At 42.3% G+C, this 26982-nt stretch overlaps 1 pseudogene; it reads right to left on the bottom strand.

The window, feature by feature from the left end:
• Positions 1–828: 828 nt before the first annotated feature.
• LOC131481417 (putative vomeronasal receptor-like protein 4) overlaps positions 829–26982 on the bottom strand; it is a 95677-nt pseudogene continuing 69523 nt past the window's right edge.

The following is a 26982-nucleotide window of genomic DNA, read 5'->3' as shown; positions in this document are numbered from 1 at the left end:
ATAATTAACAACCTTTTTGAAACTTGATAAAATTATGTCACAGTTATAAATTTAGACAACATGCATATTGCATTTTTCCTGGGCTAACATAGAATAATTTCTTAATCTGAGAAAAAGCAAGAACTTATAGATGATCTTTTTACAGTATGAGCCTTGTTTTAGAGAAATATGATAAATTATAAAATAAAAGATTTGGGGAAACTAAAAAAAAAAATTAAGAGTGAATGCTTTCCTGGGGCAGGATCAGGAATTAGATACTTTTCCATGCAGAGAAGGAGTAGCCTGAACTAGGATGTCTTGTGAAAGGATGTGTGCCTGTAGATGATGTGTGCCTGTACAAGACAGCCTTTCTCTGCCAACCACATGTTTAGAGGATGCCATAGCAAATATCCAATGAGTCCCAGGAACTTGTTAAAATGTGGTTTTTTTTTAATCCTGCAAAAAATTCTATGTGTGTGTATGTGTAACTGTGTATTTGCGTGTGGGTAGGTAAGTTTTTTTGAGTCTGTGTGTGTGTTGCGAATACATGGAGTCTCTTTTTTCTGTTACTTCACTTTTATTGAACCTCAGGATACAGACTAACCTGCAGCCCCAACTGTATAAGCAAGAAGATGAAAGCCACAAAGCAGAGATGTCTGGAAGGATCTGTATTTTCCATTCTTGGAAGCCCTGAAAAGGGATAGATTGCTTGGTATCAAATTTCTTCTTAAAGTTCATTTGCATAAGCCTTGATGAATTTAATATTGTGGTGAATGCAGGGAAAGGCAATCCCTAGAGATACATTTTATTACCTGAAAGAGTATGTGTGGAAGCAGTTCCCTTATCTCCTCAATGAGCACTCCAGCATCCAGTAATATGAATATCCCTGCTGATCAGAACAAAGGAGTTGAGACTGGCAAAACCAAGTTCTAGGACTGTTTTGGTATATTATTGCTGATTCCTCTGACAAGGTGGTCCCTGTGTAGAAGGAGCAAATGAAATCTGTCCAATAACAGGACAGGAAACAGGTCATGAGAATAAGAGTACTCTGAGTATCTCTGATCTCTGGGCTGGGATATTTAGCAAACCTGGAGCTCTGGAGGTGGAGGACATGCTTGTGATGTTTGTACAGATGGAGAGCCATGTATCTACTGCTCCAGCCCATGAGAGTCTAAAGGGTAAGTTCCCAGAGAGCCATGAGGCAGAGGAAGAGCCACCTGACGACTCGTGGAGCTGGCAGCATGTAGCAATATTGAATGAACATTCTAGCAGTAGACCTGTTCACATTGTTGCTTATTGTGATATATTTGAGTAAGTTCGAGCTTATGAGAAAGCTAAAGACCCAGAAGAAGAGGAGGTGGGGAAGAACCTGCCATGCAGTGTGTAGTTGGAACTTTCTCCACAAGGTGTTCCTGGGACTGATGGTGATGGGCTGGACTACACTGAGGAGGCATGTGGTGCAGATGGAGAGATGTCGAGCCACCCTACTCAGGTAAAATACTGTTTTACAAAAAGTGTCACCTAGTAGGAAGTTACTAAAATAAATAACTGTGGTTATGTTTCTCATCCATATGCTACAAATAATGACAATATTTGAAATAGCCAATTGAATCAGAATGACATCTATGGAAGTTTTCTGATGACCCATGACTGAAGTACATACATCTTTGAAAAGCGTGAAAATGTTTCCTACAATTCCAGGCCCTGTAAGAGAGAGAGAGCTCATTTTCTGGATGAGGTGTCTCTGTCATCTTATGACATCATGAAGTGACCTAGAGAAAACTTGAAGAACACTATGTATTGAGCATGACAATTTCAGATCAGTGGATGTGCTCTGAGCTTAGTGAAAAGAACAGTATCAATGCAAAAACATGTGCATAGTTCATTCCTCCTTTATAGTATAAAACTCATCTATCTTTTTTAGATCTATTTATTTTTATATTCAAAGGCAGATTTGAAGAGAGAAGGAGAAACAGAAAGACAAGTCCTCAATCTGCCAGTTCACTTATGTCCCAAATGAATGCAATGGCCAGAGCTGAGCCAATCTGAAGCCAGTAACCAGGAGCTTCATTCTGGTATTCCCAATGGCAGCAGGCACCCAAGGTCGTACGTAATCATCTGCTGATTTCCCAGTCCATGAACAAGTAGAATCAGAAGTGAAGCAACCAAAACTAGAACTAAGTTCCAGGTGGAATAATGGTGCTGCAGGTTTAGGATAAGCCTGTTGAACTACCGTGCCAGCTCCAGTCTCTCATCGCTACTTGGTATCTCCTATTTGACTTCTTTCTGCTGAAACAAAGATGGTGAGAGTTGCAATTTAAACATAAATCTGTGTTAGTGCATTATCCTGCCTTTTCACAAAAGCCTTCTGTGTATCACTTACATCCAAATTTACTAGTGGTTTTTCCAAAGAAAGATGTGGATTTGGTGACAACATTCCTTCATCAGTTCTAAACCACAATCCTGAGGTCCTTGCTTTTCACTGCTCACATTCAGCAACTTACCCATCTGGTCTGTGCTCATGTCTCATGTATATCCTCCTTACCACTCCTCCAGTGAATTTGGGGAAAACTAACCGTGCACAGAAAGAGACATGCTGCATGTTCTAACATATCTATGGGAGTAAAAATTTCAAAGCAAAAAAGTCAACACACAAGAGCTTGCATAGGAGGGAAAGGAAAGGCAATGGACAGAAGGCTGAGGCTTAACAGGAAGAGTAATTTTGACATTCTAGAGCTCAGCAAAATATGCATGATAAAAAATTAATGCATGTTTCAGAGTAGCCCTTAGAGAGGATTTAAAATGTTCACAACATGGGGAATTGATAATCTGAGAGGTATTTAAATACAGCAATCGTCAGGGTCTGCTTTTTTCACATTGTATTTGGGACAAAATTTCATGTTGTATCCTGTCAATTGATACAATTAATATATGTATATTGTTAATAAAATCTAAACTTAAGAATCACTTTTACCTTTAATAAGAGTTGCAGCATCTCAGAAGAATTGCCTTTGACCTTTTCAAGCTCATTGCCCAATAGCTAACAGAGAATGACAAAAAGGCCCCTTGCCAAAGGTGGGAGTGGCAGAGCTGAGGGTTCTTCTCTGCTCTTCCTCCGGGAGAGGACAGAAGAAAGGTTTTTTCAGGGCTTTGTTTTCTCTGTTTTGTTTTCCCATGTACCTTCTCCTTACTCTCCATCTTCTTAGGGAACGCTACAATGTATGACCCTAAAACTACAACCTGGCTCCCTCAGACCCTATCCTGTCATCTGTAACAGGATGGTGCTTTATATCACCAAGGTTCACTGTGACAAATACATTGGTAGATGCATGCAATACTCATGTGAGTACCCAACAAGAAAAAAGACTGATTTTTTTTTTAAGATTTATTTATTTTAGTGGAAAGGCAGATGTACAGAGAGGAGGAGAGACAGAGAGGAAGACCTTCAATCCAATGATCCCCAAGTGACCGCAATGGCTGGAGCTGAGTCAATCTGAAGCCAAGAGCCAGGGACTTCTTTCTGGGTCTCCCATGTGGGTTCAGGGTCCCAAAGCTTTGGGCCATCCTCGACTGCATTCCCAGGCCACAAGCAGGGAGCTAGATGGGTGGCAGAGCTGGTGTATTTATAACCGGCACCCATATGGGATCCTGGTGCTCTCAAGGTGAGGACCTTAACCATTAGCTATAGCGTTGGGCCCAAAAGACTGATTTCTAAACACAACTGCCTGTGTTGTTATGTGTCCTTACACTAGTTCTCACATTTGTTCAATTCTTTATACTTACATGTTGTGTCACATTGTGGGTCAAAAATTGTTTTTAATTAATCATAAAATGCCACAAGACACTGAAGAACACCAGAAGGAAGAAACACTGAAATAAAAGCAAAAAATAAAGCCAGTGTTTAGGAAATGTATACAAAAGCCAGGAGCCTGTGAGAGGAAGAGCTTCCCATTCGTGCTGAGAGCCCATTGCTGCCTGATGCACCCAGCTTCACTCACACCTGAGAAATGCAGCAACCTCAGGCTCAGAGCATCATTGGCTTTGCTACAGAGTCTCCCTCCAGAGCCACCCAAGCAGGTGCTGCTGGACACACTGGGAAACCATCGCCACCCTCTCCTAGTGTACTCATACCTTACTCTTCCACAGGGAAGAGGGGACCTGAGACACTGCCCGCTCCCTACCTGGCCCTGACCAGCTTTGCCTGGGACAGCTTCCTTTCCAGAGCAAAGCCAGCTACCCCTGCACACACACACTCAAGCTCACTCACCTGACCAGTTTGCAGGGCTGTTGCAGGAGCTGTGGCAGAGCAGCACAGCAAGGCCTGTTTATCCTTGCCTGAGTCCCCGCACTCAGGGATGCTGTCACTGATGTCAGCATGTCAGTGTGATGAGTTTGGCTCCTTCTGGGTGCTATGAGTCCCTGGTGCCAGTTCTGGCCTCTCCTTTGATTTACCTTTGACTGTTGAGTCCATAAACACCTGATCTAAATTACACCAAACTTGCGCTAATGAGCAGAAGGCAGCATGATGTTGAGCAGGTCTCAGAGGGTCCAGGTACCTTGGACTTGACTATTATCTTATCCTACCTCTGCCACTTACCACCAAAGCTTATATGTCAGCTTGGAAGAAGTATTTGAGAGTCAGAAGTAGTCACTTCCACAAGTTTGCTTTTTGGCTTATAGTGTTTAAATGTTTGAAAATGTTCATAAGCAACAGTTTTTACATTGATCAATAAGTAGCACAACTTACTTTAATTTTCATAGTCTCTTGACTTCTCTGCTGACGTTCATAAACTGACATCACTTTGACATTTGTAAAACATTTATTTTTATTCTTAAAAGAATATATTATATTTAAATATATAAATACATAAAATAAATTTAAAATATTATTGTATTTAACAATGTTTTTATTTATTATCAAAAGACTATCTGATTTGCTGAAGATTTAGAGAAGTAAGGACAGATGGAAAGATCTTCCATCTATTGAATCACTCCCTCAGTGGCCACAATGGCTGGAATTGAGACTGTATGAAGCTAGGATCCAAGAGTTTCTTCTGGGTCTCCTATGTGGGTGCTGTATTTGGATCATCCTCTATTGCTTACCATTAAGCAGGTTGTTCAATGGAAAATGGAACAACCAGACACGAACCAGTGCCACTATGGGATCCTGGTGTTTGTGAGGTGAGGCTTTAGCCATTAACCCATCACACCAAGCCCATTACTGATATACCTTAACCATATCCAAGCCAATCATACAAAGAAAATTATGCATAGATAATGCTAAGCTGTAGTGCCTAAAGTCCTCACCTGACACACTCTGGGATCCCACATGGACACCTATTCATGTCCCTGATGCTCCACTTGTCTTCCAGCTTTGTATCCATGGCCTGGGAAATCAATAGAGGATGACCCAAATCCTTGGGACCCTGCACTTGAAAGAAACTCCTGGCTCCTGGCTTCAGATTGGCTCAGCTCTGGCCATTGCAGCCACCAGCAGAATGAACCAGTGGACTGGAGGCCTTTTTTTTTTTTTTTTTTTTTTCGTCTCTTCTTCTCTCTCTGTAAGTCTGATGTTCCAATAAAGATAAGTAAATCTTTCAAAAAAAAAAAAAAGAAAACGCTAAAGGACACTAAAAGTAGTTGTGGTTTTTCTGTTCTCACAGAGTGAGGTTTTGGTGTATTTTTGAGCTGTCCTGCTTGTTTTTCCCAAGTGATTTCCAAAACATAGTTAATCGTCAGTGTGTCCAGTAGGCAAAAGAGGTTTTCCAGTCACTTACTATAACTTACCAGTTTCACTCGAGTACTTGTATCTGCCAACCTGCATTCTAGGAAGTCAAGGTTCAAGTGGTATCTTGAAGACAGTCTTGTCTGTCATCTGAGCCAGCCTGGAAAATGACAGGGAAGAGAGGTTCATAACTTCTCCAATTGTTGTGAACACATGTGCTGGTCCCTTAAAGTAGCTTTGTCTAACATGCTGCCTTTAAAGCATTTCCAAATATCTTTCCTGAACATCTTAGAAGCACTCCACGTTGAGCACAGAAGGCCACAGAGTGTTAGAATCAAAGGAGTTGGCTCTGGAATTCATGTCCAGAAGAGGGGTGGTCCTGCCTGCTGGTGTTGCTTCATGAACCAAATGATGATCACAGCATGATAATTAGGATTTACAGACTATTGAGGTGTTCCCTTATGATGTTTGTACTTCTGTCGGTATTTCTTTTAAATGTTCATTGCCTATGAAACTGTCACATAATGCAAAATAATTAATAATATATATATATATATATATATATATATATATATATATATATATATATATATATATAAATAAAAAAAACGAGAGAACATTGCCAAGTGTCCCAGCACAAGACATCAACATGTGGTTGGAAATACAGGACCAAGTGTCTGTCTTTCAGTGTATGAAGATGGCAATGCCTGAGAAGGTAGTTGGCACCCCACACTCCTGGCTGGTCTCTAGTTCTTACAGCATCTGAGCAGAAGGGCTGCAGCTGTGGTGTCATGGGTAAGGCTGACAACTGCGGTGTTGGCACCCAATGTGGGCACAGGTTCACATCCTGGCTGCTCCATTGATGATCCAGCTCCCTGCTAAGGCACCTGGGAAAACAGCAGAAGTTGGCCCGAGACTTTGGGCTCCTATACCCACACCGGAGACGTGGAAGAAACTCCTGGCTTTGTCTGGTTTAGCTAGAGCAGTTACAGCCACTTGGGGAGTGAACCAGTGGATGGAAGATTTGTATATCTCCTCTCTTTTTTCTCTGTCTCTCCCTCTGTGTAAGCCTGTCTTAAAAAATTGCATGAATAAATAAATAAGATTTGATCAGAAACCAAAAAAAAAAATGTTCATTGCCCCAGTTATAATAATGTTCCTGGTTCTTGATGATCCAACTCTGCAGTTACAGTCCAGACTTCACTGTATGGAATGTGTGGTCACATTATCACAATTGCAATTTACTTCTGGTGCCTAAAGCCTTTTTAGAAATGGCCTCCTCTCATCTGTGCACTAGGCAGAAAGGAGAAGGCAGTGACCAGGTACACACCAAGTGTCACCTTCTGCTCTTTCTACAAAGTAGCTCAACAGAAGAACCTTGAAGGCTCTGTGTTTTGCCAACTTCCAAATCAGCTATACAGAAAACTAGCAAAGAGAATGTTTGAAGTTACTCTAACCATAGTAAGCAAGTCTGAAGTCATGATTCCTCCCATATTTTTATTGTTGAGCCGATCCACATGCCTCTCTTATAATAGTAACAACAACAACAACAACAACAAAACTGTACATACCAGACAATACAAAGTTTTAATCAAATAAGGTGATATTCAGGGTTTCTGACAATAATTGATATGGAGCATTTAGAGATGCAGTTTATAATAGTAATAGTTGACAACCTATTATCCATTACATCCATAGCAAATTTGAAAATTAGCTAAATGCATAATCTCAAGTGAATAGACACCAGATAACTGATAGCAAAATGCGGTGTTGTTTATATTTCATTACTACGTACATAATAATATAGGTTCAAACTGTACAGGGCAAACATTGACAGAGTCACGAAAACACAGAGATACACACATAATCAATGACTATTTTAGCAGACATTTTTTCATTTATTATTATATATTTGACAATCTTTACATAGTTAATTAGGATAAAAAGGTTCAAGTGCTATAGGAAACTGGGTAAGACTATTACTTCCATATTGTTTCCTTCATGTATCTGAGGTAAAGGGGGATATTGAGGGAGAAGCCTCACCCAGTTTTCCACCCACCCCAGGTCCCGGATGTGGGGCAAGCTCTGAGATACTTGCTCAAGTGGTTTTGATAGTTCACCAGTTATGAAACGCTGCCAATCTCACCACTCCAAGCTCAATGAGTCATTGAAGAATGCACTGATTAACATAGTCCATCATTGATTCTCCATTTGCCCAGTATTTTGCTGCCAACATATAGCTGAGGTGGTTGATTGACTTGTTCTGTCTTCTGTCTTCTCATGGTTGGGGTTCTGAGTCCAGCATTTCCATTGGGGAGATCCCCAAAGAAACCTTGTCTGAGGTGTTCCCAGACCAGATTCTTGTATGTTCTAGTAAGCACAGGGCCCAGCACAATCCATTCCCCCGATCAGCTGGTTCTGTCTTCTGTCTTTTCATGGTTGGGGTTCTGAGTCCAGAAGTTCGATTGGGGAGATCCCCAAAGAAACCTTGTCTGAGGTGTTCCCAGACCAGATTCTTGTATGTTCTAGCAAGCACAAGGCTCAGCATAATCCATTGCCCCGATCAGCTGGTGGTTGCAATTGCTGGGTTAATTCTATTTTCAGCCCCGAATTCTACTGGGACCAATGGCTGTTGCAGTCCAGCCTGGCTCTGCCCAGCAAACACTCAGCACTCACATAAAACAGTGGGAGCTGCAGCCTAGTCGGGGAGACCCACAATAACCCACACCAGGCCCGCCCCATACCCTGGTTTGCCAGTATGTGTAGCAGACTAGTCCAGTCTGTCCCACATCCCATTTGGCTCTCATACATGCCATTGGGTATCGAAGCTTAGTTCCATCTAACCAGCTCAACTATCCAGCCCTCACAGATGTTGTTGGGTGCCTCTCTGTCTAGCCACCCCAGCCCCTGTCTTAGTTTTCATGCCCTCCTGCAGGAGTAGTAACCCAAGAGGGAGGAGCCTACTATTTCCCTCCAAGGTATCATTCACACCCAGATTATGTACTCTCCAGGTGGTTCTGTGGTTTGACTTGACAGAATCAGCCCCCAGTGCCAGCTTCTGACAGCTGATGCTGTGGCTAAGCCCAACCAACCCTCACTCACTCTATTTTATGCTAGCACCAGGAGGAGCAATCAGTCCAGCCTGGCTCTTCACTGATCTAATCCACATGTGGTGCATAGGTGTTGTAGCCCTGCTTAGTCTGGTCTGCCCCTATCCCAGCTCATGCTTGCCAGTGGGAGTAGTTGTCCAGCAAGGGACTCACCCCTTATTCCCCTGCCTTCTCTGCCCCTCCCTTCTTGGTTCTCACGCGTGCTGGATGGACGCTGCAGTCACATCCGGTATAGGCAACCTCACCCTGTCATTCCATATTGTGGACCGGTTTTTGTTGCTACTGAACCTGGCCCGACCCACACTCTATTCTGGTGCTCGATTTGCCAGTGGATAACATGAACTGATTGAGCCTGGTCTGCCCCCGACCCATGCCAAATGTATGCTGGTGGGAAACAATCCATGGCCTCTTCTGGGCTGTTTCCTATCATGCTTCTTGTGCTTAACTGCCGGGTCTATGTCCTGCCAGAGGAGTTGCCCAGGCTTCTCCATCAGAACCCATCCCAATGCCAGATTTTGCGCATACTAGTGGGTCCATGAGCCAGCCCTACTCAGTTCACCTCCTGTCCTAGTAGGAACAGTGGTTTTTTCTGACTGGCTTCAACCCAAGCTGGTTCATGCTGTTGGATGTTGCAGCCCAGCCAAGGCTCGTCCATACCCACATACAGTTCACACATGGCTCAGTTGGGGTTGAGACCTAGCCTAGTCCATCCCACATCTACCCTGGTCCTGCAGGACACCAGACGGTGTTGGGGTCTGGCCCAGCTCAGTGTATCCAGTCCCAGTCCACACTTGTGCAAAGAGAGACTACAACTGTATCCTGATCAGAATGCAGCCCCCATTCCAGCCCACATGCCACTTGGTGGGAACCTCAGCCCAGTTCGTGTGTCCCCTTAGCTCCCCAACCAGGCCTGTTCCCAGCCATAGATCATGTGCCTGCCAGTGGTTGCTCTGACTCAGCTTGATTCAGCCCCTCACCTGTCCTGGTCCCTGCCTTAGATACTGTGGCTTAGCATCCCTGACACATGCAGACCAGTAGGTGCAAGAGCCTAGCTCGGTATGTCTTGTGCTCCATCCTGATTTCTAGTTTCACTTGTAGGCTAAGGTTTGCTCAGTCCTGCCCAGTACATTCCATTCCATTACCAATTCACACATTAGCCACCTGTTGGAGCTACTTTGCCCAGCTTGTCAGAGCCCCACGTCTGGACCACATGTTCACCAGTGGGAGCTATGACTCGCCAGTGGAGTTTCCCAAGTTCCTCCACTTGATCCACTCTCAGACCCAGTTCCCAAACATGCCCTTGGGTTTTAGGCCAGTGCCCAGTGCAGTCTGGCCTTTCATTTGGCCTTGTATGAGCTGGTGAATGTTGCATTCTGGCCCACCACACACCCTATTCTGAATGCACATTCAGGTGCAGCTGCCTCGACCAGTTCAGACTGTTGTGGGTTCCTTTACCTGTGATTGATAGTAAGCTCCTTGGTCACACCTAGCTTAGTCCATGACCACCCCAACTCTTTTCTTTAAAAAAATTTTATTTATTTATGTTTTTTTTAAAAGATTTTATTATTATTGGAAAGCCGGATATACATAGAGGAGGAGAGACAGAGAGGAAGATCTTCCATCAGATGTTTCACTCCCCAAGTGAGCCGCAACGGGCCGGTACGCGCCAATCCGATGCCGGGACCAGGAACCTCTTCTGGGTCTCCCACGTGGGTGCAGGGTCCCAAATCTTTGGGCCGTCCTCGACTGCCCTCCCAGGCCACAGCAGGGAGCTGGATGGCAAGTGGAGCTGCCAGGATTAGAACCAGCGCCCTTATAGGATCCCGGGGCTTTCAAGGCGAGGACTTTAGCCACTAGGCCACGCCGCCAGGCCCCAAAATTTTATTTATTTTAATTACAAAGTCAGATATACAGAGAGGAGGAGAGACAGAGAGGAAGATCTTCTATCCAATGACTCACTCCCCAGGTGAGCTGCAATGGCCAGGACTGTGCCGATCCGAAGTCGGGAACCAGGAACCTTTTCCAGGTCTCCCACATGTGTGCAGGGTCCAAAGCTTTGGGCCATCCTCGACTGCTTTCCCAGGCCACAGGCAGGGAGCTGGATGGGAAGTCGAGCTGCTGGGATTAGAACCGGTGCCCATATGGGATACCGGCGGATTCAAGTCTAGGACCTTAGCTGCTAGGCCATGCCACCAGGCCCACCACCCCAATTCTTAAGCTAACCAGTGGGGCTAGAATTGCCACAGGGTTTGGCCCACACATCTCCCACACAATCTACCCCTGGATATGGTTCTTGAATGCTAGTTAATGTCATGGCCCTGCCTACTGTGACCCCTCTGCTGATCCATCATCATGTCAGGTAATAGGATATCCTGCTGGACAAGCCCCAAGCCTTAGTTTTTGCATGAGCCAGTGTTTGATGCTCAGCATTGTTAAGTAATTGTATGTTCTTCAGAGGAAGAGTTACTGTCATTGGGAATCTTTAGCATTGATTCACATCCCAAAAGCACTGTGGGTTCAACATGAAGCTACCTAAGCAGCTATTCAAAGGACCAAAACCACAGAGCTCCCTGGCTGGGTGGCCAGCAGGCGGAACCTGGTGCAAAATGGTGCTCTGGCCACCCAGGGACTTCTCACAATGTGCACATTATGGCTGGAATTGGGATCCGAGCAAGACGCCCCATCCTGAGGCCCACCAGCAGCCAGGAGACTGAAGGAAGTTTCAACCCTCAGGCCCAAGGTCACATCCCTCCCCAATCCCATCCACCACTCAATGAGAGCAGTGCATGGGCCCTGGACCCCGGACCTGCCCAACCCAGGCCCGGAGACTTACGCAAAGGGAGCAGCCCCTGGAGCCCAGGCAGGCCCGAGGACAGGTCACCACGTGCATGTGGTGTCTGGAGTTGGGATCGGGGCAAGAAGCCCCGTCCTGAGACCCTTAGTCTGTAATTCTCTTTGTTGTATCTCTCTGGTTTTCATATGGATGTGTTTGCAAACACACATTCTCCTTACAAGTTTGATAGATTTCAGAAATGAAGTGATCTGATCCTTGGCTTTTCTTTCTTGGGAGGTTCTTTATTACTAATGCAACCAACATCTTGGTTATTGTTTTATTCAGGTTTCCTAAATCTGCATGTCTCAATGTTGGCATTTATACCTATTCATTTCCTTAAAATTTCCCAAATTTTTGTTTGATTATGGATTATTCTTTCATCCACTGTCTACATGTCATTAATTATAAGTAACATAAAGGAAAAATGTCACCTGTATCATATAGGGATCGTTATAGAAATAATAAGAAGCTCTTGTAGGTGACTTATACAGGGCTTTGTACTCACTGAGAACAGTAAAACTATTAGTTTCATAGTATTTTCCAGGGGTCTGAAAAGTATGAATGCTGATGTGAACTTAGATTAAGCCAGAACTCCCAGTTGTGAAATGACCTTGGCATTCTTCACCAACTGCTGGAAAACAGGAGACATTCTCTTGTAATGTTGTGTTTTTGTGACTAACAAATTACAGCTGCCACCAACAACCTAATTATATAGGACACCTGGTATCTCTCTAATCCTGGGACCTGCTCCAACCGGAAGTGGGAGAAAGGTTGCAGAGACAACAGTGCAGCCTCAACACAGTATCACAGGAGGAGGGGAGTGGTGAGCCAAGAGCTGGGGCTGTGGAGACCACGGTGGAAATATGACATAAGAACCCAGACCTGGAACTCGCTGGAGGTCTCGTTGTGACACAAGTGGCTGCAAGCAAAAAGTTGTGTACCAACTGCAATAAGTAAAATCACATTGTAGACCTGTGGGTGACACAGCTTAGAAACCTGCCCCAAAAAACAGAACCAACCCAGCAATTGAAACCACCAGCTGATTGGGGTGATGGACTGTGCCGGGCCCTGTGCTTGCTAGAACATACAAGAAACTAGTCTTGGAATACCTCAAAGTTTCTTTGGGGATCTCCCCAATCGAACTGCTGGACTCAGAACTCTAATCAACAAAAAACAGAAATCATTCATCTCTGCTATATGTTGGCAGCAAAATACTGGGCAAATGGAGACTTTATAATGGACCATATCAATCAGTGGACGACCTAATCGAGCGAAACTGGCAGCGATTCATAACCGGAGAACTATTAACACCACTCGAGCACATATCTCAGAGCATGCCCCACATCCGGGACTCGGGGTGGGAGGGAAGCCGGGTGGGGCTTCTCCCTCAATATCCCCCTTTACCTCAGATACATGATGGAAACAATATGGACATAATAGTATTACCCACTTCCCTATCCCCCTGAACCTTTTTTTTTCTTTTTCTTTCTGTAATTAACTATATAAAGATTGTCAACAACAATACAATAAAATAGATTAAAAAAAAAAAAAAAGAAAGAAACCTGCCCCAAGCAGAAGACTCTGCTAACCAGAAGTACAATGATCAAGAGCAAAAGAAGAGACAAAGGCACAATGAATTTTACTGAAAACTCCCCTGCAAAGGTTCAAAACCCTATGCCAACTTCAGAGTTAATTGAAGAAGACATCGAGAAAATGGGGGACACAGAATCCGTAATAAAACTCATTTTAAAGCTTTTGATCAACAAAGAGAAGCACATACAAGAATTCAAAGAATTTAAGGAAGCAATAAAGCAAATCAAGGCTGATATATCAGAAATTAGGAACACAGTAGAGCATATTAAAAGTACAATGGAGAGTCTCCAAAATAGAATGAAGCAAGCAGAAGAAAAAATCTCAGAATTGGAATATATTTCCTATCACCAGGGGGAAGCAAATAAAAAGCTGGAAGCAGAGCTGGATCAAGACAAAAATATATTCAAGAATTGAAACATGCTATTAAAAGGCCAAATATAAGAGTTATGGGAGTCCCGGAAGGTGCAGAAAGAGAAGCTGAGTTTGCAAATGTATTCAATGAAATAATAAAGATAAATTTCCCTAATCTAGAGAAAGAATTGGGAAACAAGATCCAGGAGAGGCACAGAACTCCCAACAGGCTTGACCAAAAGCAATATCCACCAAGACACATGATCATCAAGCTCTTTTCAGTTGAACATAAGAAAAAGATCCTTAAATGTGCACGTGGAAAAAATCAATTGACATATAAAGGAATGCCGATTAAACTCACAGGAGATCTCTCACAGGAAACTCTACAGGCAAGAAGAAAATGGAGTGACATATTCCAGATTCTAAAAGAAAAAGACTGTCAGCCTAGGATAACATACCCAGCAAAGCTTTCTTTTGTCTTTGAAAATGACATAAAATTCTTCCACAGTAAGGAAAAGTTAAAAGAATTTGCCTCTTCAAAACCTGCCCTACAAATGATACTTCAAGATGTTCTCTTGACAGAGAAGAGGAATAGCACCCAACAAAACCAAAGGCAAATGGGAAGAACATCCCAGTAAAAAGACAACAGAAGACTAAACCAATGAACAATCCATTCCTAAAATGACAGGACCAAAGTACCACCCGTACATATTAAACTATGAATGTAAATGGCTTAAGCTCAATCAAATGTCATAGATTAGTAGACTGGATTAAAAAATGAAACCCATCTGTATATTGTCTAGAAGAGACACACTTCAACAAAGATCAGTGGAAACTGTATCACATGGGTTTTGTTATTTTCTGTTTTTTTCATCTCTTCAAAGCACTTTCTTCTGATTAAATCATTCAATGACTCGTAGATCATGCAGTGGCATAATTTTCTTCAAGAATGTTCTTACATATTGAAAGTATTAATACTGATTAATATTAATATTAATATTGATGATATTAATACTTTCAATATATAGGAATTTGATTTTAACAGATAATTTTGTATTATGAATGTTTACTGTTAGTACCAGGTGTGAAATATGGCTTTTTGTTATTGTTATACTTTTGTTTTCAAAAGATTAATTTTTCTGGCTGAAAGCCTTAATTATTTTAGAGGTAATCTGTGACTACTTTGCCATGTGTGTGTTTTTCTTTTCTTCCTGCGTGTTCCATGAGGAAGATATTCTGACTTTGTAGATGAAACATGCTTATGCTTTATTGTAGAAGAAGTCTTGTGTTTTTAAAGCAAATAAAGGTGTTTTAATTCAAAAAAAAGAAAAAAATATTCCTGAAATAACATACAAAATCCCCTGCCATGTAGCAATCCCCTTCTCTGCTGTGAGGGATGTTATCTCCTTGTGAGATGATTTCTTGCAGAGGTCACCTATGGGAGTTCATTTTAGATCATGAAGCATTTAACGGGTTGCAATAAGCACACAGTCTTCTGATCTCCAAGAGCCCAGTCTGTGAGGATGGAAAGATGTGCTAGGTGTGGTGCATGGCTGGAAGAAGGCCAGGGAGAGTGTGGCCTTGCCTATTTAAGCACATTGAGGATGCAGGCCTAGGTTGGATGGCTTCCCTCATTGGCTCCCAGTTAAAGATATCAGTCTGCATATGCCATCTCTGAGGACTCTTCCAGCTATAAGTGAACACTGTAAGATTTTTTGCTAAGATCATTATGAGTATCAGTATGTTCAAGCATTAAATAGAATGGGAGAGGTGTCTTGTTCTAAGAGCAGGGATAGGATATGGAAAATTATTTTTATTCCTTCCCGTGAAACTTTGAAGCTATAGGGTAATGCATGTTGCCATGGAGAACTTATGGATTGTGAACAGAGATGTTTCTGCATACCCTTCACTCAGAGGTGGATTGATGGCTTTGGAAGACATGTGTCTGTGTCTGTGGCGCAGGTGATGACGTGTCTGTGATTCTGCACACCCAGGGGCTGGTTCTGCCTTTGCAGTAATTTTGTTCACGTTTTCTCTTAGATGTGAGACACAAAGCCATGATCCTGTGTGGAGAGGGTTAACAGAAAAAAAAAACATTCTTGATTTTCTTTTTTTATTTTTTATTAATTTTTTTTGCATTATGTGACAGTTTCATAGGCTCTGGGAATCCCCCAACTCCTCCTCATGCCCTTCCCCCATGGTGGATTCCTCCACCTTGTTGCAGTATTACAGGTCAAATTCAATCAAGATTCTTTCTTTGCAAACTCATACCAAGCATAGAGTCCAGCATCTTATTGTCCAGATGAATTGAACAGTTTCTTGGGGAGACCATTTCTGGTCTGAAGGTAGAGCTGGCAGAATATCATCTTGACCAATTATAAGCCCCAACATAACATCAACAACAATTTACAACATTATGGAATTGACATGGTATTGAGTAACCAATATGTTAGAAAATGCAAGTTCTTAACCACATCCTGTGACTACTTCATTGACATTTCAATCTTAGTTTATATACAACCAGCTTCTATACACCTTAATATGGCTGTAGGGTACTATTCAGCTGTCTCGTGTCTATTTTCATTTTAGTATTTAGCCATTTGTTGTGTTGAAGTATAATTTTGCTGATCTTGGCAGATTTTAGGATAATCTAGACTAGCTTATAACTCTAAAAAGACATTTGTCGACAATTAAGGTGCAGAACATTTTGTTTTAGGAGAGGTGTACAGAGAAATCTTCAACACCATGGTGAGGAGTGACTAATCTTTGTGTCCCACCTAGTGAAGTATGAGTAAATCCACGCCAGCTCTTTCCTGTCAGATTCTAAGCTTTACTTTTTGTTGTTTGTTTATTTATTTTAGGGTTTTTTTGTTTGTTTGTATGTTTGTTTGTTTGTTTGTTATGAGGGGTTTCTGCAGCGATCCAATGGTCATTGCGAGGGAGGGTGGGGATCAAGAGGTGGAGCCAGGCTCAGCCCAGAGAAAGCTATCCTCCCTGGTCCCAAAGGATGTTTATTGTTCTTCTGTGTCTGCGGACCGCTCAGGGCTTCTGGTTGTCGTTCTGATGACGTTGGTTTCTGCACAGTAGTGTTTGGACTTCTTCCACCCCCTGCAGAAGCTCTAGCTGGGGGTGGGTGACCTCAGAGGTCTCGGCCTCCGAGGGCATCCAATTCCCCATGGTCTCCTTGGCAATTAGGATATAATCCTTGTTGCACATATTAATAGTCCATGGTGAAGATCAGGGAGTCTTCATGGTTGGGATCCAAGCCTTCTCCTTTCCACCTGCTCCACTCTGAAGTGCCCCCCTGCTACATGCACATGACCTCCTGTTAAGAGATTGTCAGGGATTATGGGGAGGAAGATGGCCGACCATAGAGAGCTGGTGTAGGGCAGTGTGGGGACAGAGGGGAACCGATCCAGCAGAGAAACAAACCAGGAGACACAGAATTGAGGGGATAGGTGTAGGAAGGTCACTGGAGTTCGCTGAAGTAAGAAGATCTACACAGCCTGGAGAGACAACCATAAAAAAGGAAAAAAGAGGAGACAGCACGCCATGAGAATTTTGGTGAGTTGCGATCCCAGCCAGGGGGAAGGCGGCAGAATCTCAGGCGTTCCTGGGAGGACAAAGGCGGTTGGAAGGACAGGCGTCCACACCTACAGGGGCACAGACCACTGGAGTGCAGGAGACCCTAAAGGAGGCTACTGGATTGAACAAAGGGGGCATCATCCCACGAAGATAAGCGGGGGGGGGGGGGGGTGCCCAGAAACTTGCTTCCCAACAGGTCAGCAACTTTGAGAGAGTGCAGAGGAGACTGGAGCTGCACTCTGGGTTCGGGTTACAGTAATCCCCAACTCAGCTCCAAAAGGTTGACTAACTGCAAAAGTCTCCAGTGGAAACTGCTGCTGAGCTCAGCCTGAGCATTAGGAGTGGGGCAACACTCGGCAGAGCCTCCCTGGACAGAGGTGCAGGCTGGTGGGAGCACAGCTGCATGATTCCCACGGCTCGGCTCCCAACGGCAGAACACCTTTGAGAAAGTGCAAAAAAAAAAAAAAAAAGTGAAAGGGAAGCCTTGTAAAGGGGGCAGGGCAGGACTGTGAACTTGAACAGATCCCCTGCTGTGCTCAGCTCGGCAGGAGACCCCGAAGCAAAGCCGGTTCTGCAGGACCGCTGGGCAAGTTCTCCCAGTGGACCTGTGGCCTGAGGTGGCGCAGAGGCCCCAGCTACACGTGGCCACGGCCCCAGCTCCCGCCCCGAGCCCAAGAGGCAGGACCGGCTCTGTAGACTTGTGTCCTGAGGTGGTGCAGGGGCCCCAGCTACACGCGGCTCCCGCCCTGAGCCCAAGAGGCGGGACCGACTCTGTAGACCTGTGTCCTGAGGTGGCCCAGAGGCTCTGAGCCCAAGAGGCAAAACACAGCTCAGCAGAGTCAACGAACCCAGACGGAGGTGTGGAGCAGTGTGGCTTCCAGTGAGGCAATGACTTTGAGTGGGAGCTGCAGGGGGAAGGCCTGGCACTAGGGCTGGGACATAGAGTCTCCTGACCCAGCTTGGGGCTGTGGTCCACAAACTCTGAAGAACAAGCAGCTGGAACCCCCTGCTGTGCTTAGCTATACTTAGGCCAACACTCCATACAGCAGTTGCTGGGTTACACTTCCTATAAGCTACAGCACTGGGGCAACGGCTCCGGACAAAAAAGTCAGAGGCTAAAATCCCAAAATGGCAAGAAACAACAACACAATGAGGAGAAGTATCAGAAAAGGTAATGACTCAGAAGAAAGATCAAGCATTTCCCCCCAATACAACCAAAAACTAATCTCAATACCTGAGATGCAAGATGATGACATAGAGGAATTAACAAAGAAGGAATTTAAGAAACTAGTGATGAGATTCATCAGAGACAGCGAGAAGCGCTGGGAAGAGTCCAAGGAATTCGAAAACCATGTCATTGCAGAAATAAATCAAGTCAAAAAGGGAATCCTCGATATAGAACACAAAATTGAAAGCCTAACCAACAGAATGAACACAGCAGAGTACAGAATATCAGAATTGGAAGACATTCAGAATGAAAGGCAGCAGTTCATCAAACAGTTGGAGACAAATCTGGAGAAAGCCAATAGGTCCATACAGAAAATGAAAGACAACCTCAAAACATCAAATATTAGAATAATAGGCCTTCCCGAGGGAGTGGAAAAGGAGATAGGCTTGCAACGGGTCTTCAATGAAATAATACAGGAGAACTTCCAGAACACCAGAAATATAAATCCAGCACAAATCCAGGAAGGTCAGAGAACCCCCAATAGAGTAGACCCAAAGCGATCCTCACCCAGACATGTGGTCCTCAAACTGCCTTCAAGCGAATACAAAGAAACAATTCTAAGACAAGTAAGAAAAAAGGACAAGATCACTTTCAGGAGAAGGCAAATCAGAATCACAGCAGATCTCTCAGAAGAAACACTCCAGGCAAGAAGAGAGTGGGGTAAAACCTTTCAAATCCTGAAACAAAACAACTGCCAACCGAGAATAATGTACCCGGCAAAACTCTCATTTGTATTTGAGAATGAAATTAAATATTTCAACAGCAAAGAGAAACTAGAAGAATACACTAGCACGAAACCGGCCCTAGACAACCTCCTCAGGAAGGTGCTAAACCCTGAGAGAAAAAATGAAAACCAAAACCAAAGATGGCAAATGGGAAGACCTCCCCACTAATATCCATAAGAGGACAGTCAACCAGGCAGAGATTCTAATAGTCGCAAATATACACTTGCACACTTACACACACTCATGGCAGCTCAAAATCAATTTCTCTCAATATTATCTCTAAACACAAATGGCCTAAACTCACCAATCAAAAGACACAGATTAACAGACTGGATCCTGAAACAGAACCCATCAATCTGTTGCCTACAAGAGACACATCTAACCAGAAAAGCCTCTAAGAAACTGAAAGTAAAGGGATGGAAAAAGATATTTCATGCCAATGGACGAGAAAAAAAGGCTGGGGTAGCTATTCTAATTTCAGATGATATAGACTTCAAGCTGACAGACATCAAAAAAGACAGGGAAGGTCGCTATTTATTGGTGAGGGGACTGATACATCAGGAAGTAATCACCATTGTGAATATATATGCACCAAATTCCAACACGCCTAGCTACGTGAAGCAATTACTTACAGACTTAAGAGGAGACATTGATATGCACACAATAATAGTGGGTGACCTTTACACCCCGCTAACAACAACAGACAGATCAACAAAACAAAAACTCAACAAAGAAACAACAGAGCTCGTACAAACAATAGAACAACTGGACTTGGTAGACATTTATAGAACTTTTTACCCCAAGGCCACAGATTATACATTTTTTTCAGCAGTACATGGCACCTTCTCCAGGATTGACCACATGATAGGACACAAAGCAAACCTAAATAACTTCAAAAAGATAGGAATCATCAAAATGGCCATATTACCAAAAGCAATATATAGATTCAACGCAATCCCAATCAAAATCCCAGCAATATTCTTCTCAGAAATAGAAAAGATGATACAGAAGTTCATCTGGAACCACAAAGACCATGAATAGCTAAAGCTGTCTTGAAAAATAGAAATCAAACCGGAGGAATCACAATTCCAGACCTCAAGACATACTATAGAGCAGTGGTTATCAAAACAGTCTGGTACTGGTACAGAAACAGAGAAGAAGATCAGTGGAACAGAATAGAAACACCAGAAGGGGATCCACACATGTATAGTCAACTAATCTTTGACAAGAAAACAGAAAACAATCCAGGTAAAAAAAACCTGGCCTATTCAATAAAAGCTGTTGGGACAACTGAATAACAGCTTGCAGAATAAAGAAGCAGGACCCGCACCTGTCGCACTATACAAAAATCAGCTCTAATTGGCTGAAGGACTTAAATCTACACCCAGAAACCATTAAACTACTAAAGGAAAACATAGGAAGCACACTCCAAGATATAGGAACAGGGAAAAACTTTTTTAAAAAGACGCCTAAAGCAACGGCGATCAAATCCAAAATGAACAAATGGGACTATATCAAACTAAAAAGTTTCTGTACAGCAAAAGAAACAATTTTAAAAAATGAAGAAACAACCTACAGAATGGGAAAAAATTTTTGCATTCTACACAAGTGACAGGGCGTAATATCTAGGATCTACAAACAGCTTCAGAAACCCAAGGATAGTGAAAAAATAAACCCTGTAGCAAAATAGGCAAAGGAAATGAACAGACGTTTCTCAAAAGAACAGATACAAATAGCTAATAAACATATGGAAAGATGCTCAGGCTCTCTAGCCATCAGAGAGATACAAATGAAAACCACCTTGAGGTACCACCTAACTCCTGTGAGACTGGCCTACATTCAGAATTCGAAAAACAACACATGCTGGCGGGGATGTGGGGAAAAAGGTACCCTCCTTCACTGCTGGTGGGAGTGTAGGCTAGTACAATCATTGTGGAAATCCATATGGAGAGTGCTTGGAAAATTGCAAATAAACCTGCCATATGACCCAGCAATCCCGCTCTTAGGAATATACCCAACAGAAGTGAAATCTGCATACTAAAAGGGGATCTGTAATCCTATATTCACAGCAGCACAATCCACAATAGCAATGTCATGGAAACAAACCAGATGTGCGTCTAAGGAAGAATGGTTAAAAAAACTGTGGTACATCTATTCTATGGAATATTATTCACCTGTCAAGAAGAACGATATTATTCTATTCAAAACCAGGTGGTCCCAACTAGAAATTATTATGCTCAGCGAAATGAGTCAATCACAAAAGAATAAATACTATGTATTCTCTCTCATATAAGAAAGCCAACATGGAAAGGTAGAGTTCATCAAGTGCCCATGGAGTTTTGATCTAAATATAGATTGCTGCAAGTCAGGTCCCACGGCAAGAGATAGTGAAAATTCTCTGTTCTAGGCATGTTAGCATTTCATGGATGAAGTAACAGCAGAGTATATTTAGCATGTTGTGAACATGAATATGGCAAGTTGGCAGTTTCTGTCAGTTGCTGGCAATAGTTTAGAGTGATCACAAATATTATTTTGATTTTTTTTTGTGTTATTTAGTTATGAGGAAAGTGTATGGTAAGCAGTCCATTTGATGGTTTACTAATTTCCTTGTTGTTGAGAAGTCCTAGTTGATTATGTATTTAATATGATAACCATTTATGTGCTGCGAATTGCATTAAGAGTAATGTAGGGCAGAAATGATGCTTACTAAATGTACAAAATGGATTGATGAGATTAGCCAGTTAAATATTTTCACCAGTAAGGCACTCAACAACCCATGAGATATTTATTAAAAATGTCAAGTAAAAAAAAAAGATACAAATCATACCATGTACACTCTCAGACCACCATGGAATGAAATTGGAAATCAGCAATTCAAAATGCCCCGGGAAATACAGAAACTCTTGGAGGCTAAACAATATGCTATTAAACGAACAATGGATCAGAGAAGAAATTAAAGATGAGATCAAAAAATTTATGGAAACCAATGAAAACTCTGACACAACATTCCAAATCTTATGGGACACGGCCAAAGCAGTGCTGCGGGGTAAATTCATCACAATTGGAGCCCATGTCAAGGCCCAAGAGAGGCGTCAAATACAGGAACTAAACACACACCTCCAGGATTTGGAAAAACAGCAGCAGAAGAGCCCCACATACAACAGGAAACAAGAAATCATCAAAACAAGGGAGGAAATTAATCAGATAGAAACAAAAAAAACTGTACACAAAATCAATGAATCAAAAAGCTGGTTTTCTGAAAAGATAAACAAAATAGACACCCCACTGGCCTGATTGACAAAGAAAAAACAAGAGAAAGCAAGAATTAACAGCATCAAAGATGAAAAAGGCAACATAACAACAGACACTGCAACCATTAAGGCCATAATCAGAAATTACTACAAAGCGCTGTACGCCAACAAATCAGAAGATCACCAAGAAATGGAAAAGTTCTTAGACTTTTACCACCTGCCAAAACTTAGTCCAGAGGCAACAAACGACCTGAACAAACCCATAACTGAAGCAGAGATTGAATCAGTGATTAAAGACCTCCCAACAAAGAAAAGCCCAGGCCCAGACGGCTTCACTACAGAATTCTACAAAACATTCCGAACAGAACTGACCCCAACCCTCTACAAACTCTTCAATACAATAGAAAAAGAGGCAACCCTTCCAAACTCATTCTATGAAGCCAACATTACCTTAATCCAAAAACCCGACAGAGACCCAACTGAGAAGGAAAACTACAGACCTATTTCTCTGATGAACATCGACGCTAAGATTCTTAACAAAATCCTAGCCAGCAGAATTCAAAAACACATCAGACAGATCATTCATCCAGATCAAGTACGATTCATCCCTGGAATGCAGGGATGGTTCAACATTCAGAAATCCATAAAAGTGATACACTATATCGAAAAACTGAAAAACAAGAATCACATGATAGTATCAATCGACGCAGAAAAAGCTTTCGACAAAATCCAGCACAATTTCCTGCTAAAAACCCTAACCAAGGTAGGAATAGATGGAAAAATCCACAACATAATCAAAGCAATATATGAAAAGCCCAATGCCAGCATCATACTGAATGGAGAAAAACTGGAACCCTTCCCACTGAGATCTGGAACAAGACAGGGATATCCACTTTCTCCATTACTATTCAACATAGTCCTAGAGGTACTCGCTGAGGCCATAAGACAAGAAAAAGAAATCAGAGGAATCCAAATGGGAAACGAAGAAGTCAAACTCTCACTATATGCAGATGATATGATTCTTTATGTAAATGAGCCAAGAGACTCAATACAGAGACTGCTAGAACTTGTACGAGAGTTTGGTAGAGTGGCAGTGCACAATAGTGTATGCGAACAGCCCCAAGATGGAAAAAGACTTAACCAGCAAGATACCATTCAAAATAACAGAGAAAAGTATGAAATATCTGGGAATAAACCTAACCAAAAATGTAGGAGACTTATTTGAAGAAAATTACAAACTACTTAAAAAACAAATTGAACAAGACCTCAAAAGATGGAGTAACATCCCATGCTCCTGGATAGGTAAAATCAATATCATTAAAATGTCTATACTGCCAAAAGCAAGATATACATTCAACGCAATCCCAATCAAATTGCCCAAAACATTCTTCATGGAACTGGAAACAATGATCCAAAAGTTCATCTGGAAGCACAAAAAACCACGGATAGCTAGAACCATCCTGAAGAACAGGAAGTTAGCAGGGGGAATCACAGTTCCGGACCTCTGGACATACTATAGGGCAGTGGTTATCAAAACAGCGTGGTACTGGCACAAAGATAGAGAGGAAGATCAATGGAGCAGAATAGAAACGCCAGAAGGAAACCCACACAGATACAGCCAAATAATCTTTGACAAAAAGACAAACGACAATCCAGGCAAATGGGAAGGTCTGTTCAATAAATGCTGTTGGGACAACTGGTTAATAGCCTGCAGAAACAAAAAAATAGATCCACATCTCTCACCATACACTAAGAGCAGATCTAAATGGATAACAGATCTAAACCTACATCCAGAAACCTTCAAACTTTTGGAAGAAAATGTTGGAAACACACTGCAACACTTAGGGCTAGGCCCTCACTTCCTAAAAAAGACTCCAGATGCAGTAGAAATCGAGACCAAAATAAACAATTGGGACCTCATCAAACTAAAAGCTTCTGTACAGCTAGAGAAACAATCAACAAAGTAAAAAGGCAACCCACAGAATGGGAGAAGATCTTTGCACACGACATAGGTGATAGAGGGCTGATCTCCAGAATATACAAAGAGCTACAAAACAACCAAAATGTCAAAACAAACAAGCCACTCAAGAAATGGGCACGGGAAATGGGCAAACACTTCACAAAGGAACAAACCCAAATGGCAAATAAACATATGAAAAAGTGCTCAAGTTCCCTGGCAATAAGGGAAATCCAAATTAAAACATCAATGAGGTACCACCTAACGCCAGTAAGACTGGCCCACATGAATAAAAGCACCAACAACACTTGTTGGCGAGGTTGCGGGGAAAAGGGATCCCTACTCCACTGCTGGTGGGGCTGCAGGCTGGTACAGCCTCTATGGAAATCAGTATGGAGAATATTCAAACAACTCAAATTCAACATACCGTATGATCCAGCAATAGCACTCCTAGGAATATATCCAGAACAATTGTTTTATGAGAAACCAACATGCACTCCTATGCTCATAGCAGCACAATCAGTAATTGCAAAAACATGGAAGCAACCAAAATGCCCATCAACAGAGGATTGGATAAGAAAGCTATGGTTCATCTACTCCATGGAATACTACTCAGCTATTAAAAAAAACAAAATGCAGTTCTTTGTGGCCAAATGGGCCAAACTGGAAACCATCATGCTAAGGGAAATGAGCCAATCCCAAAAGGTTAAATACCACATGTTTGCCTTAATTTAAGATGATATGATGTTATGTATAACATGTTATGTTTTGAATGTTATATGTTGTGTATAAACTAAATTGAAGTATAGGTGAGGTGATCACAGAAGGTGGCTGGGAACTCGTATTTACTTTCAACATGTTGGTTACTCATTACTATGTCAATTAATTCCATAATGATGTAAATTTTTGCTGATGGTATGATGGAGCTTTCAATTGACTGGGATAATACTCTGCTAGCTCTGTCTTCAGACCAGAGAGGGTATACCTAAGAAGACGTTGAACTTGACCGGACAATAAGATGCTGGACTCTATGTTTGGTGTATGCTTGCAATGGGGGAATCTCAACTGGACTTGAGCTGTGGTTATGCAACAAGGTGGAGGAATCCACCATGGTGGGAGGGTTTGGGCAGGGGTGGGAGAACCCAAGTATCTATGTAACTGTGTCACATAATACAATGTAATTAATGAAGTTAAATAATAATAAAAAAAAGAAGAAGAAGAAAAAAAAAATCAACAGCCATAGTGTATGCGAACAGCCCCAAGATGGAAAAAGACTTAACCAGCAAGATGCCATTCAAAATAACAGAGAAAAGTATGAAATATCTGGGAATAAACCTAACCAAAAATGTAGGAGACTTATTTGAAGAAAATTACAAACTATTTAAAAAACAAATTGAACAAGACCTCAAAAGATGGAGTAACATCCCATGCTCCTGGATAGGTAAAATCAATATCATTAAAATGTCTATACTGCCAAAAGCAAGATATACATTCAACGCAATCCCAATCAAATTGCCCAAAACATTCTTCATGGAACTGGAAACAATGATCCAAAAGTTCATCTGGAAGCACAAAAAACCACGGATAGCTAGAACCATCCTGAAGAACAGGAAGTTAGCAGGGGGAATCACAGTTCCGGACCTCTGGACATACTATAGGGCAGTGGTTATCAAAACAGCGTGGTACTGGCACAAAGATAGAGAGGAAGATCAATGGAGCAGAATAGAAACGCCAGAAGGAAACCCACACAGATACAGCCAAATAATCTTTGACAAAAAGACAAACGACAATCCAGGCAAATGGGAAGGTCTGTTCAATAAATGCTGTTGGGACAACTGGTTAATAGCCTGCAGAAACAAAAAAATAGATCCACATCTCTCACCATACACTAAGATCAGATCTAAATGGATAACAGATCTAAACCTACATCCAGAAACCTTCAAACTTTTGGAAGAAAATGTTGGAAACACACTGCAACACTTAGGAGTAGGCCCTCACTTCCTAAAAAAGACTCCAAATGCAGTAGAAATCGAGACCAAAATAAACAATTGGGACCTCATCAAACTAAAAGCTTCTGTACAGCTAGAGAAACAATCAACAAAGTAAAAAGGCAACCCACAGAATGGGAGAAGATCTTTGCACACGACATAGGTGGTAGAGGGCTGATCTCCAGAATATACAAAGAGCTACAAAACAACCAAAATGTCAAAACAAACAAGCCACTCAAGAAATGGGCACGGGAAATGGGCAAACACTTCACAAAGGAACAAACCCAAATGGCAAATAAACATATGAAAAAATGCTCAAGTTCCCTGGCAATAAGGGAAATCCAAATTAAAACATCAATGAGGTACCACCTAACGCCAGTAAGACTGGCCCACATGAATAAAAGCACCAACAACACTTGTTGGCGAGGTTGCGGGGAAAAGGGATCCCTACTCCACTGCTGGTGGGGCTGCAGGCTGGTACAGCCTCTATGGAAATCAGTATGGAGAATATTCAAACAACTCAAATTCAACATACCGTATGATCCAGCAATAGCACTCCTAGGAATATATCCAGAACAATTGTTTTATGAGAAACCAACATGCACTCCTATGCTCATAGCAGCACAATCAGTAATTGCAAAAACATGGAAGCAACCA

The sequence above is a fragment of the Ochotona princeps genome, chromosome 1 (genome assembly GCF_030435755.1).
Source record: "Ochotona princeps isolate mOchPri1 chromosome 1, mOchPri1.hap1, whole genome shotgun sequence".
In the NCBI taxonomy this organism is placed as follows: Eukaryota; Metazoa; Chordata; class Mammalia; order Lagomorpha; family Ochotonidae; genus Ochotona; species Ochotona princeps.
The sequence above is the reverse complement of the archived record's forward strand: the minus strand, read 5'-3'. Positions and strand labels throughout refer to the sequence as shown.